At 44.0% G+C, this 13,817-nt stretch overlaps 1 long non-coding RNA gene and 1 other non-coding gene across 7 annotated transcripts; both read right to left on the bottom strand.

Moving 5' to 3' along the window:
- Positions 1–3,426: 3,426 nt before the first annotated feature.
- Positions 3,427–13,003, bottom strand: LOC123129186 (uncharacterized). 6 transcript variants are annotated; one of them, XR_006463630.1, is made up of 14 exons: positions 12,955–13,003; positions 12,686–12,830; positions 11,409–11,500; positions 9,482–9,586; positions 9,258–9,380; positions 9,057–9,170; positions 8,784–8,922; positions 8,610–8,696; positions 7,729–8,096; positions 7,475–7,639; positions 6,483–6,620; positions 6,289–6,404; positions 3,957–4,136; positions 3,427–3,837 (listed from the first exon to the last, which is right to left on the bottom strand). It is a non-coding gene; the product is annotated as an uncharacterized lncRNA (long non-coding RNA). The 6 variants fall into 6 exon arrangements; XR_006463632.1 differs by lacking the exon at positions 9,057–9,170 and having other exon boundaries at positions 8,779–8,922; XR_006463628.1 differs by lacking the exon at positions 9,057–9,170.
- Positions 10,245–10,350, bottom strand: LOC123132747 (small nucleolar RNA Z118/Z121/Z120). The gene has a single exon (XR_006465016.1). It is a non-coding gene; the product is annotated as a small nucleolar RNA Z118/Z121/Z120 (small nucleolar RNA).
- Positions 13,004–13,817: the final 814 nt, after the last annotated feature.

Here is a 13,817-nt window from a genome sequence, read left to right as displayed (position 1 = left end):
GAAGTGCGTCCGGGCAAAAAAACGATTCGCCCCCTGACTGCTGGGACCCACCAGCTACATCTTCGCATGCAAGGAAGTGTGTCCGGTCAAAAAAAAACGATTCGCCCCCTGACTGCTGGGACCCACCAGCTACATCTTCGCACGCAAGGAAGTGCCTGACAGTCGGGACCCACCTGGTCGAAGCGTACGTAGCGTTGTCATTCTGGTCGCGAACGTGTACGTACATATATACTGGTCGATGTAGAGGCGCGCACGTGTTGTAGTAGAGGCGCGCACGTAGCATGTACACGTACGTACAGCGGCGAGGGTGCAAGAAAGAAAATACGGCCATGTACATACATACGGGCAGGGTCTCGAACGCCTACTCGCGCATATGTACATGGCTGGGTCGGAACGGAGAAACAGCATCGCCGTCGTGTTCATGGGGAGCCAACCGGCTGGATCGAAACGGAATGCGTGGTCGTGTTCATCGGGAGGGCTTGGATGGAACAGGCGATGGAAACGAGGCATGGCGTACCGCACAACAGAGGAAACGGACCTCCTACGTTCGGAACGGGGTCCTGTTGATCGGAAGGGGTGTGGCGTACCGTAAAAAAGAGGAAACGGACCTCCTACGGTCGAAACGGGGGTCCTATTGATCGGGAGGGGTGTGGCGTACCGCAAAACGGACGAAACAGACCTCCTGCGGTCGAAATGGGGGTCCTGTTGATCGGGAGGGGTGTAGCGTACCGCAAAACGGGACTCCATGAGATACTGTTCATCTCCACCGTCGACCTCCTCCAGCCTCCACGGGCTACCGTCGACCTCCTCCAGCCTCCACGGGCTCCTGTTCATCCAGCCACCACTGGGTGCTACTCCACCGGCTACTGTTCAACCACCCCTCCACCGTCTACTGTTCATCCAGCCCTCGACACCACGGGGTCCTGTTCAACCACCCCTCCACGGGCACCCCTCCACCGTCTACTGTTCATCCAGCCCTCCACCACACCACGGGGTTCTGTTCATCCAGAGGCAACGCCACCGCTCACTGTTCATCCAACCCCCCCCCCCCCGGCAACGCTCACTGTTCATCCAATCGATCGGCTTCAGTTAGCAGCAGTAGCGAAGGAATCGCTCGATCGGGTTCAGTTAACAGCCATCGATCGATCGCTTGGGTTCAGTAATGTGTAGCCTGCAGTGCAATCGCTCGGGTTCAGTTAGAGCCCAACGCCTCGCTCGGGTTCAGTTAGAGCCAGCGCCTCGCACACACGCGCGTACGTGTACGAGAGAAACGCGCCTCGCTCGGCCCCCGACCTCCCACCGTAACCGGGAACTCCCCGAAATTTTCCTCCCCCTCGCTTCTACCACGGTTTTTTCTGTCATGGACGGCCCAAAGAATGTCATGCAGCTGCGTCTCCGGCCCGCCCAGGACGAAAAGCCCATTTTCTGTCATGATTTTTTGTCATAGAAGTAGGGGCCCACCACATCTATGATGATACCGGGTTTTGTCATAATTATCGTCATAGAAGTGTCATATGTATGACAGAAAAAATTTCGTTTGGCCCAAAATGTCACGGATGTGTCTTTTTTTGTAGTGATCAACCGCGTTGTTCTAACGCTTCCGCTTTCGCTCTACGAGGGTACGTGGACAACACTCTCCCCTCTCGTTGCTATGCATCACCATGATCTTGCGTGTGCGTAGGAAATTTTTGAAATTACTACGTTCCCTAACAAAGAGGGATGAACACTAGAGAAAGACTAAGCATGGAGATGATGGCATGCGCAAGGGGAACAAGAACGGAGTTACAAGTGATGATTTCGGGACTTTGAAGCCACCATAATGAGTGCATGAAGCCTTGTACGAAATATACAAGATGCCACTTCATAAATTTCGTCCAGCGGCTATTATAGGTGATGCGCCACCTTATTATTGGGGCAGGCCCATGTAATTTCGAAATACTTGAGTATAGGCTGTTTTTAGAGTCCGTATGTGTGGGGAAACAAGAGATAGGGCTGGTTTCGGACCCCTCCTCAGGGGCCACGAAATTCGCCTCCTCTTCCTCCATATATACAGCCCTTAGGGCACCGTTTAGACTTTGGGTTTTGTTTAGATTAAAAGTTTGCCATAGCTGCAACTTCACGTACTTCGTTTGTGTTCAACGACCAGACCAAGGCATCACAGAACCCCACCTTCATTAATAAAGCTTTCCTCTTATATTCGCAATATCCAGATTGGCAATCTTAGTTTATTGCTTGTTCTTCGTTTGCTTGCAGGAAACAGGCCCTCGTGGTCAGGTTGATCGTGCTCCGACGTGGTCAATAACCCTCGGAAGTTGGTTTAGCGATTGCTAAGGCGCGACGTCTCGCATGTTCGTAGTCGGATCGTCAAGGTCGACTCCCACAGAAAACGATAGTCACCATCTCATCGAAACATTGGGACACCTTTGCCTCTATCAGGTTCTTCAAAGACGACGCCTCCATGAAGGGAACGGCACGCAAATGCTGTTGTTGCCTGATCCAACCATCGAAGATCAGATCATGGGTTTTCACCCTAAAGATCAAGGTCAATGCCTCCATCAAGGTAATGACGCAAAAGACACCGCCTTTGCCAAGTATAACCAACCAGGGCTAGACTTAGGGTTTTCACCCCGGAGCTCGGTACTTGAGAAGCACAAACAATACATTGGTTCCATAAGAAAAAAAACGCGTCAGCAAAAACGGCTCCCACAGTCAAGGGTTGCAGCTCCGACGTACACGGTTGCGGTGTTCGAACGCCGTTGGCTGCAGCCCTCCTCGCCACTGGATGCAACTTCCTTCAGCGAGGTGTCAACCTTGCAGCATATCCATCGGTTGGTTCCAACAAAGACGGGCACCGATTCCAGCAAAAAATGAATTGTTCATCAAGATTAAATGGGGATAGTAGCAAAAATGAAAGGGGTTGTAGTAAAACAAATGGGTGGATCCAGCAAAAAAACCTGGTTCATCAAAAACCCCGGGTCCCAGCATAAATTCGTCACCACCGTGGCCGATTGCAGCTTGGCAAAGGCGACTAACAAACCCTGGTTGCAGCGGCCATGGTGGTGACGAATTTGTGCTGGCAGACAAGTGCCGGCAAGGCGACAAGCACATGCGCCTCTGCTCGCCCACGGTCGTACTCTGCGCACCTCTGCATCTTGTATGCTCCTCCAAGATCACCAGATCGCCACACCTATTCCGCCGCTGGCGAGCTGTTTACTTGGAGGTAGGCCATGAGAGAGAGAGAGAGGGGGGGATGCGAGGAAGAAACTGCTGTTGGAAACTGCTGTTGGGACTGAGGACGCACGCGACCACATGAGAAAGAAAGATTAAGACATGGGAGCAATTGGGGTGACTGGGTAAAAGAGCGGTGGCGACGCCTCACCTATTCAGGGATCAAGAAATGTCGAGAAACCAGCCCTCAGGCCATCATTGAAGAACACAACATTTAAATGGGCACAAAATTGTTTCCTAGTACAAAACAATATATTCTGAGCGAGTGTTGATCTTCACAACCCAAATCACTATGTAGCCTGCCAAACAATTAAAAATAGTATTGTACGTACTACAACATTTGTACGGTGTAAACCTTTCAACACCAACAAAATCAGTGTCAAACATCCATCCTTGAGGTTAGCAAAGCTGATTTACAGCAAGAGGCGGGCGGGATATTTGACGTAGCACAGCGCATATACAGCAAGAGACAAGTATCGGTAACGTAGCACAGCAGATTTACAGTAAGGAACCGTATGCTTGTTGTAGCCCAGCAGATTTACAATAAGGAACCGTATGCTTGATGTAGAACAGCAAGAGACTGGCGCCCTGTTTCGTTCTTGCGTTCACCTGGGCAGAAAATTTGGAAGTTAGTTTCTCAGTTCGAGACCCATCTTCAGAAAGACATAAGTAAGACTTGTAACAAAAGTTCAAATTAGACAAATGGATAGGTCTTGCTTAATCTTTACTTTTTCTGTTGAGGCATAGGAAGGCTGTCGAACAGCTTAGGCCTGGGAGGACAAAACCCATTCGCATCCTTGATCAACTGGACCTTCTCATCCACACGTTCAACTGTCTTCCTCAGCGTCTTCTCCATCTTGTGCATTTCATCGCTGCCTCATTCCCCGTGCATATACTTATAGAAGTACCTGCAATGTACATTCCAAGTCAAAATATAGTAATTTCGAATTAACATTCCAAGTCAAACACACAAAACAAAGCAAAACAAAATCAGTATGAACCATTTCAAGTAAGCTTAAAACATATTCCAACCAAGAAAGGTAACGGCACAGCAACCCTTTCCTATTAAAGGAACAATCAACTGCTATTTTACATCATCAATCAACTACTCCCTCCGCCCCAAAATATGTAAACACAAGAGCCAGATGCTATTGAAAAGAGGCCGACTGTAATTAACCCACACAATGTGCCGCAATCACACTACAAATTTGGAACAAAAAAGTTTATGCAGAGTGCACTACCGGAGATAGAAAAATAGCCACATTCAAAACAATGCTATAACAATGGTTTTTCATGAAAAACCAAATTAACTAGATTATGTGGTACTATGAACTTCAAGTCAAAATACATGGCCAAGTTGTACAACACAATAAGATGTTTGGAAATAAATTACATATATGAACTTCACAATAAATAACGGTGTCAAAAACGTCAAAATGGCTTCAGCTACCAGTTTTTTAAGAGAAACAGAAAATCAAGCAGATATGAAATAAATAATCAAACTACATGCACAGACCTGCTATCTGAATTCATGACCAACAGGAAAGTAGATACATTATGATATGTAAGAAGTAAAATGTATGAACATCATAAACATATGCACAGACCTGCTGCCATGTAAGATAGCATACAACAGTGTCAAAAACATAATAAAATGTGTTCTACAACCAGTTTTTTAACTAAAATGGGACAAAATCAAGCAGATATGAACTAAACAATAAAATTACATGCACACCTGCTATCTGAATTCATGACAAACGAGAAAGTAACATTATGATCCATAAAAAGACAAGTGTGAAACAAGGAATTCCAACACTGTGGCACAATAAGTAACAGTGCACATAAGGTCAAAATGCCTCCCGCTACCAAAAAGTGAAAACAAATCAAACGAAATAAGCAGTTAGACTCTACATGCACGCCTGCAACATAGTACAATCATATCCTATATTATAAAGCAGAAATCGCACTGAGATAATTCTGATTTATTCAATAACTTCATTCTATTTATAGACGAAATATTCACAATTATAAGGTGGAAACAGAAGAAAAAACAATAAAAGCTACCAGTTCTAAAATAAAGTTGAGATCAAAGTTCCGCACAATTTGAGCTAACTGGCTAAGAAATATATTATACATATAAACATAGAGTCACACAAAGATAAAACTCAAGGGACTAGCAAAACTCAAAGTGAAAAGGTATAGTTCGAAGAAAAAACATTTAGAAAATTGAGTGATCCATTGAGTACATACAATTTCACAAAACTTTTTAGGGGCCCCCAACATAGGTAGCAAGCAGAGTGAAAAATAATGTTTATAACTTGATTGTTACAATTAGGTAGCAAGCATAGTCAACATAGAATATTAAAGATTAATTACAAGACATGCGCTTCAAATTAGTTAAATTAATGCAAATAGGAGAAACATACTTAGCACACAGCAGTAAAGAATGAAACATTACAAACAAATATTAGGGCCAGTTCTTTTGATGGCTTTTTTGAGCTTCTAGAATAAGCTGTCCCCTACCCAGCTTATTCTAGAAGCCCAACCAAAAAAATTTAAGCTGGGTAGGGGGCAGCTTATTCCAGCTTATTCTAGAAGCCAGCAAAAGAAAAAACCGCTGTCTGAAAATAATCTAGCTACGAATAAATTTGACATTTTACACAAGTATAGTGCTTAACAGGTTGAATTAGCAAAAGATCGTTAAGGACACACATAAGTTACTTAACATTATAAATTAACAACCTGCATAGATAATCATTTATCTGACACATAAATACAAAGCGGACGAGACTAAACAAACTCCTCAAAGAAATAGACAACAGTACCAACTAGATCGCCCACCTTATTATCAACATAAAGAAAATCATAAGGTCACACTAACATGGTCAACTTGAAGCTTAACAGAAAAACTGTCTAATAGGAGAACAAGCTTATCAGAAAACTATGAACAAACTTGAAATAATCGGTTGAATGAGCACCAAAATAGATCAGATTGTACCCAAGAAATTTCCAGTATTCTAAACATTGCAGCAATAAAAAAGAATGGGTATTTACAAGTACCTTTGCCTTATGGGCATCATCATGTTCATCATGTCAACTACACCGTTCAGCATAGGTAGGACTCTCGCAGGTTCAGCAGCAACTAGAGCTTCAGAGACACCAAACGTGACTAACTCCTGCTTAAAATAGATCCACAGTGACAACTTACACATTGGACATCAATAACATTTAAAACTGAAAGAGATCGCACAGACCATTCTGTCAACCAATGGTGACTTCTCGAGGAAATTGTAAATCTTGTCCCCTTGATCAAGTTGATGATTGAAATGCTCATCATTGTCTCTCCACAGCAGTGTCCACCGTAAGTTTGGAGGAGCTGCTTGTTCGTTCACCTACATTACAGAAGCAGGTTATGTCTATATTTACAGAAAAATAAACAGCAAATACAGACACAAGAGTCAGAGCTTAGAGTAGGCAAATGCTTGCGTCTTTTTTAGCAGTAGTAAATACATTACAGAAGAAAAATATTAACATGCAATATTTTGCTTAAACATCCTAGGTACACAAATAATCATGGCAGGATAGGCAGTGACATGATGTATTTAAGGGTTTTGCTCTATTTAAATGTAAGTAACAAATAAATATGGAAGATCAGTGGTTGTGGAATGAAGTCCATCTAACAAATAAATCTTAAATGGAAGAGAGTATGACCGATCGAACATCTCCAGATGGGAGAATAGGAAAATGGCACAGTGCATGCACTCAAACATGAAAATGTTTAAAACTAAGCATAGGAACAACCTATACAATCCTGCACAAAACTGAACATCGTAAACGGATTCCTCATGGGATGACAGATCAGAAGCATCAGCAAGGGCATTTTTAGATGGGGCACGTCAGGACAGGGCATGTGAAACAAGCAGGTGCATGCATGCGAAATGGCAAAGGTTCATCAGCAGATGAGTAATCTAATCTAAGCAGGGGAAGGGCTGCCTGCAGATCTAAAACCTAGAGTTGATCAATGGATTCGTCATGCTGCAGATCTAAAACCTAGAGTTGATCAATGGATTCGTCATGCTGCAGATCAAAGCAGGGCAGGAGGAACAGCGCGTCTGCATATCTAAAACCTAGAGTTGATCAATGGATTCGTCATGTTGCAGATCAAAGCAGGGCAGGAGGAACAGCGCGTCTGCAGATCTAACCTAACCTAGGACAGGAGCTGAGAAGAGGAGGAGGGGGAGATCACCTGCGGCTGCGGCTGTGCTGGTACTGGGACAGGAGCTGCCACCACGACGGCAGCAGCAGGGCCCCTCTAATGCCCCTGGGCGCGGCCAGGGCCGCCACGCCCTGCTCGAGGACCACGCTCGACTGCGGCCATCTCCCTGTGCTCGTGCTCGAGGTCGACGTCGATCTGCAGCAATGGCGTCTCACCAAATCAATGGGAAATAGAGCAAAACCCTAGAAATGTCAAGGAAATGGGGGAGGAGGAAGAGAACCAACCGACAATGGGGGCAATCGAAACGCGGATCCTCGGGGTCGGGGTTGTGAGCAGGGGCAAGGCGAGAGGAAGGGGCGATGCCGGGTTTTATACCGGCGGTAGTTCTGGCCCACGTGTCAGAGTGCTTCATCCTCCCGTCCTGCGGCGGGAGGAGGCGCACTGGGGGCGAGGCCCCACCCATCAGCGACTGGCTTGCGGGCTCGCTGTGGTCTCTCTTGTTGCGCCGGGTCGGTTGAGCCGCTCGTTCATCCTGCTCTTGTTCATCGTCGCTGAACAAGTGCGTGAGGAAGAAGAGGCCGAGGGAGCAATAATGGTCGCCCATTGAGAAAGAGAGACGCCTCGGGCTGAGGAGCCGTCGTTTCACTTTCACCTGCATGCAGCAGTAAAGAAAGATGGGTAATAAATAAATTAAAGGGGAGGCTTCATTTTTTACCGCGCGCGGCCCCGTGGTAAATTTAATGGACCAACGGATACCGAGGGGTCAGTGTGGTCTTCACGCAAGCCACATCCCTCCCTCTGTACACACTACACAGAGAGGATAGGAGAGGAGAGGGCACGCGCGAGCAGAGTTCCTGAAAAGCCTACACACGCATAGGGTGGGTTACTGCGGCAGCTACGATGGAGCCTAGAGGGCATCCAATGCGTGTGTAGCCCGGATCAAATTGAGTAGAGTATTGTACCATATCACCCGGGCATGCAATGCGATCAATCAAAGCCATTTAAACAAGAAATGTTGGTTAGTACTAGTCAGGCAACAAAGACAGAATAACAGTAAGAGTGCTGAATTACTGAAACCCTAACAAATGCACTCCATCAACTGGCTGAAGCAAAAACTGAAACAATAATACTCCATGTTATTGCTAGCAGAACAAGCACTGCTCACCGGCTGCTTGGCGTGCAGATGCATATTCAGCTACAGCTCCAGCTCCTTGGCGGCGTGTAGATGCATATCTCGAAATGATCCATCTTCCTGAAACATGTAATACTCATCAGAACCTGCAACTATCATACTACAACAAGATACTGGGACATGGGGGGACACAGTAATTTACCACACCTCAGCTTCAGCAACTGATTCACCATCGTCACTTCGTCAGTGTAGTAGACTGTGTTCAACAAGAGGACATAAATTCAACAAGTGTAACCACAACTCAAGCAATCCTTCAGGAGGCATCTTCTCATCGGAGTACGCTGACCTGAAAAAATTTACTTACAGTTAGTCCTTTAAGCAAATATGAGCTTGCTGGAGTTAAGATAAATATGCAACAACAACTAAATTACGTTCATCAGCTGTAGCCTCTATACAACTGTGGATATGTCTGCTACCTACAATTGCATAACAGCAAGGTAGCAGCAGCAGCACCTTTTGGCATATGTTGTTGAAATATTTTGTGCATCCAGTTAATTCCACCAACAACGGGAACACTAAGCAAGCAATGAATGCCTATCCAGCAGCAGTTTTAGGTACTAATAAGTAATAACAGTGAGCTAAATGAGGTACAAACTGAAACACCAGTGGCAAAACAACCACCTTAGCTAGTACGTGAGCATCAACCACACACGCATCATCATACAAGACCTAATATGATATGAATCACAAGCAAAGCCTCATACAGGACCTCATCAGGCCACCCTAGCTAGTTTGGTTGCTCTCCTGCAACCCACACATGAAAAACAAAGAAAGAGAAACCCCAATGCAGTTAACAGGAAGCAGCAGAGAGAGAGAGGATATAAAATGTAGACTAGGAGCATTACCACCATCTCTTTGAGCTTGCTTGGGCCCAAGATTAGAGGTGCTGGTGCATCTGTTCGGTGGCTGCATCTCAGGTTCTCGAATGGCTCCTCCAGGGGTATGTTCTCCTGCAACATGAAGCAGCACGGACTTCAGGATCACAACAGCAAGCATTGAAGAAAGATCAAACTCATTGCTAATACTTTTCGGCTTTAGCAGCTCAGTTGCACCACTTGAAACAAGGGTATATATAATTAAAAGAAACTCTGTGCCTCTATAGCTACTACACTTGTAGCAGCTTCATTGCACCACAAGTGAAAAATAATATAGGAAGACCATCAAGGAAACCACTAACATTTAATAACAGGCCACAACTTTCGACAAAATGATAAACAGTAGTGCACCAACCTGCCAAAGTCAATCTTGAGTTACTACTATATATTCTGTTGCTAGGACAAAAATAAAAACTTCCTAGCACTCACAGGATTCAGATTTGAATATGTTTGCTCGGAGTGTACGATCAGTTTAGGATTAATGATCAAGGAAGTTGGCCTTTTCCAAGACCCAACTTGCTCAGATACCATGGAAGGATGTTTGCTCAGAATATATGATCACGGAAGGGGGCCTTTTTCAAGAGCTAACCTTACTCAGATACCGACAAAGGTAAGAAAAGTAGTCATATTATGCAACCCATGAACAAAGCAAAGTTACATGGTTTACACTTCAAGCAGGAAAGGATGCACGTGAAAGGTCATTGTGGATCCATGTTCAATTCAGATTTTTGCATGCTTGCTCAGAATATATGATCAATTTAGGATGTTAATCAAGGAAGGAGGCCTTTTCAAGAGCAACCATACTCAGATACCGTCCTTGTGATTCATCGCAGCAAGCATACAAAAATGTATGGAAACCCAGTGAAGTACATGGTTTATAATTCAAGCAATAAAGGATGATGCAACAAAAGATCAAAATACATTGTACAAACGATATCAGCATGTTGACGAAACATGCTCCAACTACAGCCAAACATTTTGGTCTATAAAAGAATACTATATACTGCATTGGATATCGATCTTCCTTTATCATGTCACATAAGCAAGCATGAGGGAACTCATGGGGTATCCGATTAATAAAATTGTAGAATGAATCTGAGATAGGAATATTTCTCACACATCTTCCAGAAGTTGAGCCATATTAATTAGCTCACCAATGCTACAACTCTGCTTACCACACAGACTATAAATGTCTGTGTCAGCAATAATATATCTGAGTTAAAATCATTGGTGCGAACATGGTAGATAAATGTTGCACCGATACTTCCTCAAAAATAAAATAAAATAATGTTGCCATGATACTTAAGGGCAAGTTAACCTTCCCCGCACAGGCCCTCTCCTGCCGCACCCCTCTCACACCCTCAGGGACAGCCACCTATTAGCGACAGTGGGGAGTAGAAACAGTTTTCTACTTGTCTCTGTTATCAGTCACACTAACGGGGTAGTTACTGAGAGAAGTAGCATCCATTATTCTACATCTGCCTCTATTAGTTATTGCTTAAAAGTAGTTAGTTGTATATTGCCAAATCAGCGTTTTTCTGAGAAAACGTAAATCCCTGAATTAGGGTAGGGGCGATAACTGTCGACGTATCGGCACCAGCGCAGCGTATAAACCACAAGAACAGATATCAAAGAATGGCAATGGACAACTAAACTACCACTTAGAGGTAGGTGGTACACATTGATCACTGATACTGCTCAATTCCTACAGATCGACAGGAAACTCAGTACTACCAAAACAATCGCTTCTGGTTTGATCGGATTAGGTCTTAGCCCTCCCTACCTAAACAAACCCTAATGGAGGTCCAACTCCTAGAGGAAATTCACCAGCAGCACAATGCACTAGCTGACAGCCAAGCAATATGAAACGACTTTGATACACGTGCAATTGACGTACCTATCAAAGCAGTTGCCAGCCGTTTCCAATTTGTGCATCCACATCATCAATCTCCTTTTCTAATTCCAGAAGCATAGCATCAACCTAAAAGGCTAAAACAGAGCAAAAATATATGTCAACAACTAACCCATAAATTATTCAATAGCAATTATAGATGACCAACATCAATGGTAGCTCCACCAAAGATATCTCTCCAATTAACAGACTTGGGGGATGGCTAATGTAGGCATAGAGATCAGTGATAAAGCCACACGGTGTAACTTTGTGAACAAGAGCAACCCAGACCCTTATACTTCTAATGCTGACATGCTATACTTCAATCGTTCTTTTTTTAGGCTAGGGAGAGAATTTGCTGCATTAAGAAAGAATTGTCACAATCATTTTGACATAAAGAACACAAGGAGGAGCTTGTGCCAGCGACCGAGCATAAGTGCCTAGAGCTAACTTGTGAGCAACTCTCAATCGTATACTTCAATGTAAACTAACACAGTACCCTTGTAGTATAACTCTGTCGATGCTAGTGCAGCATTTTGTTCCAAATGAACACATAACATAAAGGTGGAAATGCAATCAAGCAGGTGTCAACAGTATATGCAGGATGCAGTTTATGATGACTAACTCAGGATGCAGTTTATGATGAAGAGATCCATTCATACTGTCTAATTTAGGATAAGGTAGATGATGAAGAAATCCGTTTGTTCTGTTTAGTATCTCCAACTAACAACAGAATGAAACCAAATTAGGTCTAGTAGACTACTAGGCCAAAAACTGGTACCACGTACTGTCACCGGGTTACCGGAAAAACTGGTTTAAGGCCGAATACAAGGACAATTAACCCATATATACTCGCTACAAAGTAGAAACCCATGGGTAACAATTACCTTGTATCACATAACTTGCCAACAGCAGGCAATCAAACAATACTTATTTCTACAAATGTTGTGAAAGATATTTAAGATGTTACCATACCCTAAGAAGAAACCCATGGGTAACGGTTACCTTGTATCACATAACTTGCCAACAGTCAGCAATCAAACAATGCTTATTTCTGCAAATGTTGGGAAACTACTTAAGATGTTACCATAGCCTAAGAACAAAGGAAAAGAAGTAAATCATTATCTGACAAAATTGTGCCCAAGTACTCAAACTAGTCATTGGTAGCCGACGAATTCAGGGAAAAAGTGATTACCTTAAACAGCAAAACATAGCAAATATATAGTGCACTAGAACCAGAGTGTTACGAGCTTTGACTTTTCATGCATGGAAGAAATGCATACCTTGTCAATCAGCGCTGACGAGACTTTTTCCTCTGAAGCAACCTCGGTGGTGTCGTCTGACTCCTCTAGCAGCCATATATGCCTTCTTAGTTTCTTCTGCCCCCTCTGTGTCTTCTCTTTCAAGCATGCAGTTGTGTAGTTTTATCTGCATCCCTCAACAATTAAGTACTACTCAGACTCCAGAGTGAAACAGTTCATACATGCAACAAACAAAAAAATGTTGTATGGTAATTGTCCCTCTGACCCCACTTAAAAAATTCACATCGTACCTCCTTGTTGACAAGGCTCGGGAACTCTTGACGCTCCTTGCTAATAGACTGCAATGTAAGTAATAATGGCACTATCACTAAAGAGTCCGCGACGTACTGACAGAAAATACAGATGGACCAGGATCATACCGATGCAGATGCCAGCACAGCCAATGCCCGACTGACATTACAGAGCTGCTGTTGGTCATGTTGTTTTGCTTCTATCATTTCTTCTTCTTCCCTAGCAGTAGGCCCAATCATTTCCTTTAAAGCCAAATCTTCTTCAGCGGCCTCCTGTTCTGTGAGAATTGCCTTTTCTTCCTTCTTTTGTTTTGCCTTCTCTTCTTTCTCTTTCTTCTTCTCTCCTCCTGAATAGTTTCATTGAAAGCATTAAAATAACTGATTACATGTTCAGTAGCAGCATTACGCTAAGTTAAAATAAACAGGTAATAGCTGAGTGTTAGCAGCAATGCCGCTTGCGCAGGGTCCGGGGAAGGGTCCGACCACTTGGGTCTATAGTACGCAACCTTTCCCTACATTTCTGCAAGAGGCTGTTTCCAGGACTCGAACCCGTGACCTCATGGTCACAAGGTAACAGCTTTACCACTGCGCCAAGGCAACAGCATAATTATAGACTAATCAGCAGAAATTAAGTGATTCTCTTTAAATCAGTAGAACTTGAATCATCACAATCTTACGCAACCAACATTAGATCAGCATATAAACGGCTCTTAAAACCTTAGGTTCATCTAGACATTCTCACACACAGCCACAGCTCTTACTGCTAGTTTGCCAAATGCCCCTACAGCTCCATAACAGCTTTTCCAGCAGAGCCAAACTCCAACTGCTTTCAGACAAGTCTCAGCCCAATAGAACTGGACACG

This window comes from Triticum aestivum, chromosome 6A, assembly GCF_018294505.1.
Source record: "Triticum aestivum cultivar Chinese Spring chromosome 6A, IWGSC CS RefSeq v2.1, whole genome shotgun sequence".
Lineage (NCBI taxonomy): Eukaryota > Viridiplantae > Streptophyta > Magnoliopsida > Poales > Poaceae > Triticum > Triticum aestivum.
This window is presented reverse-complemented; position numbering and strand designations above follow the sequence as displayed.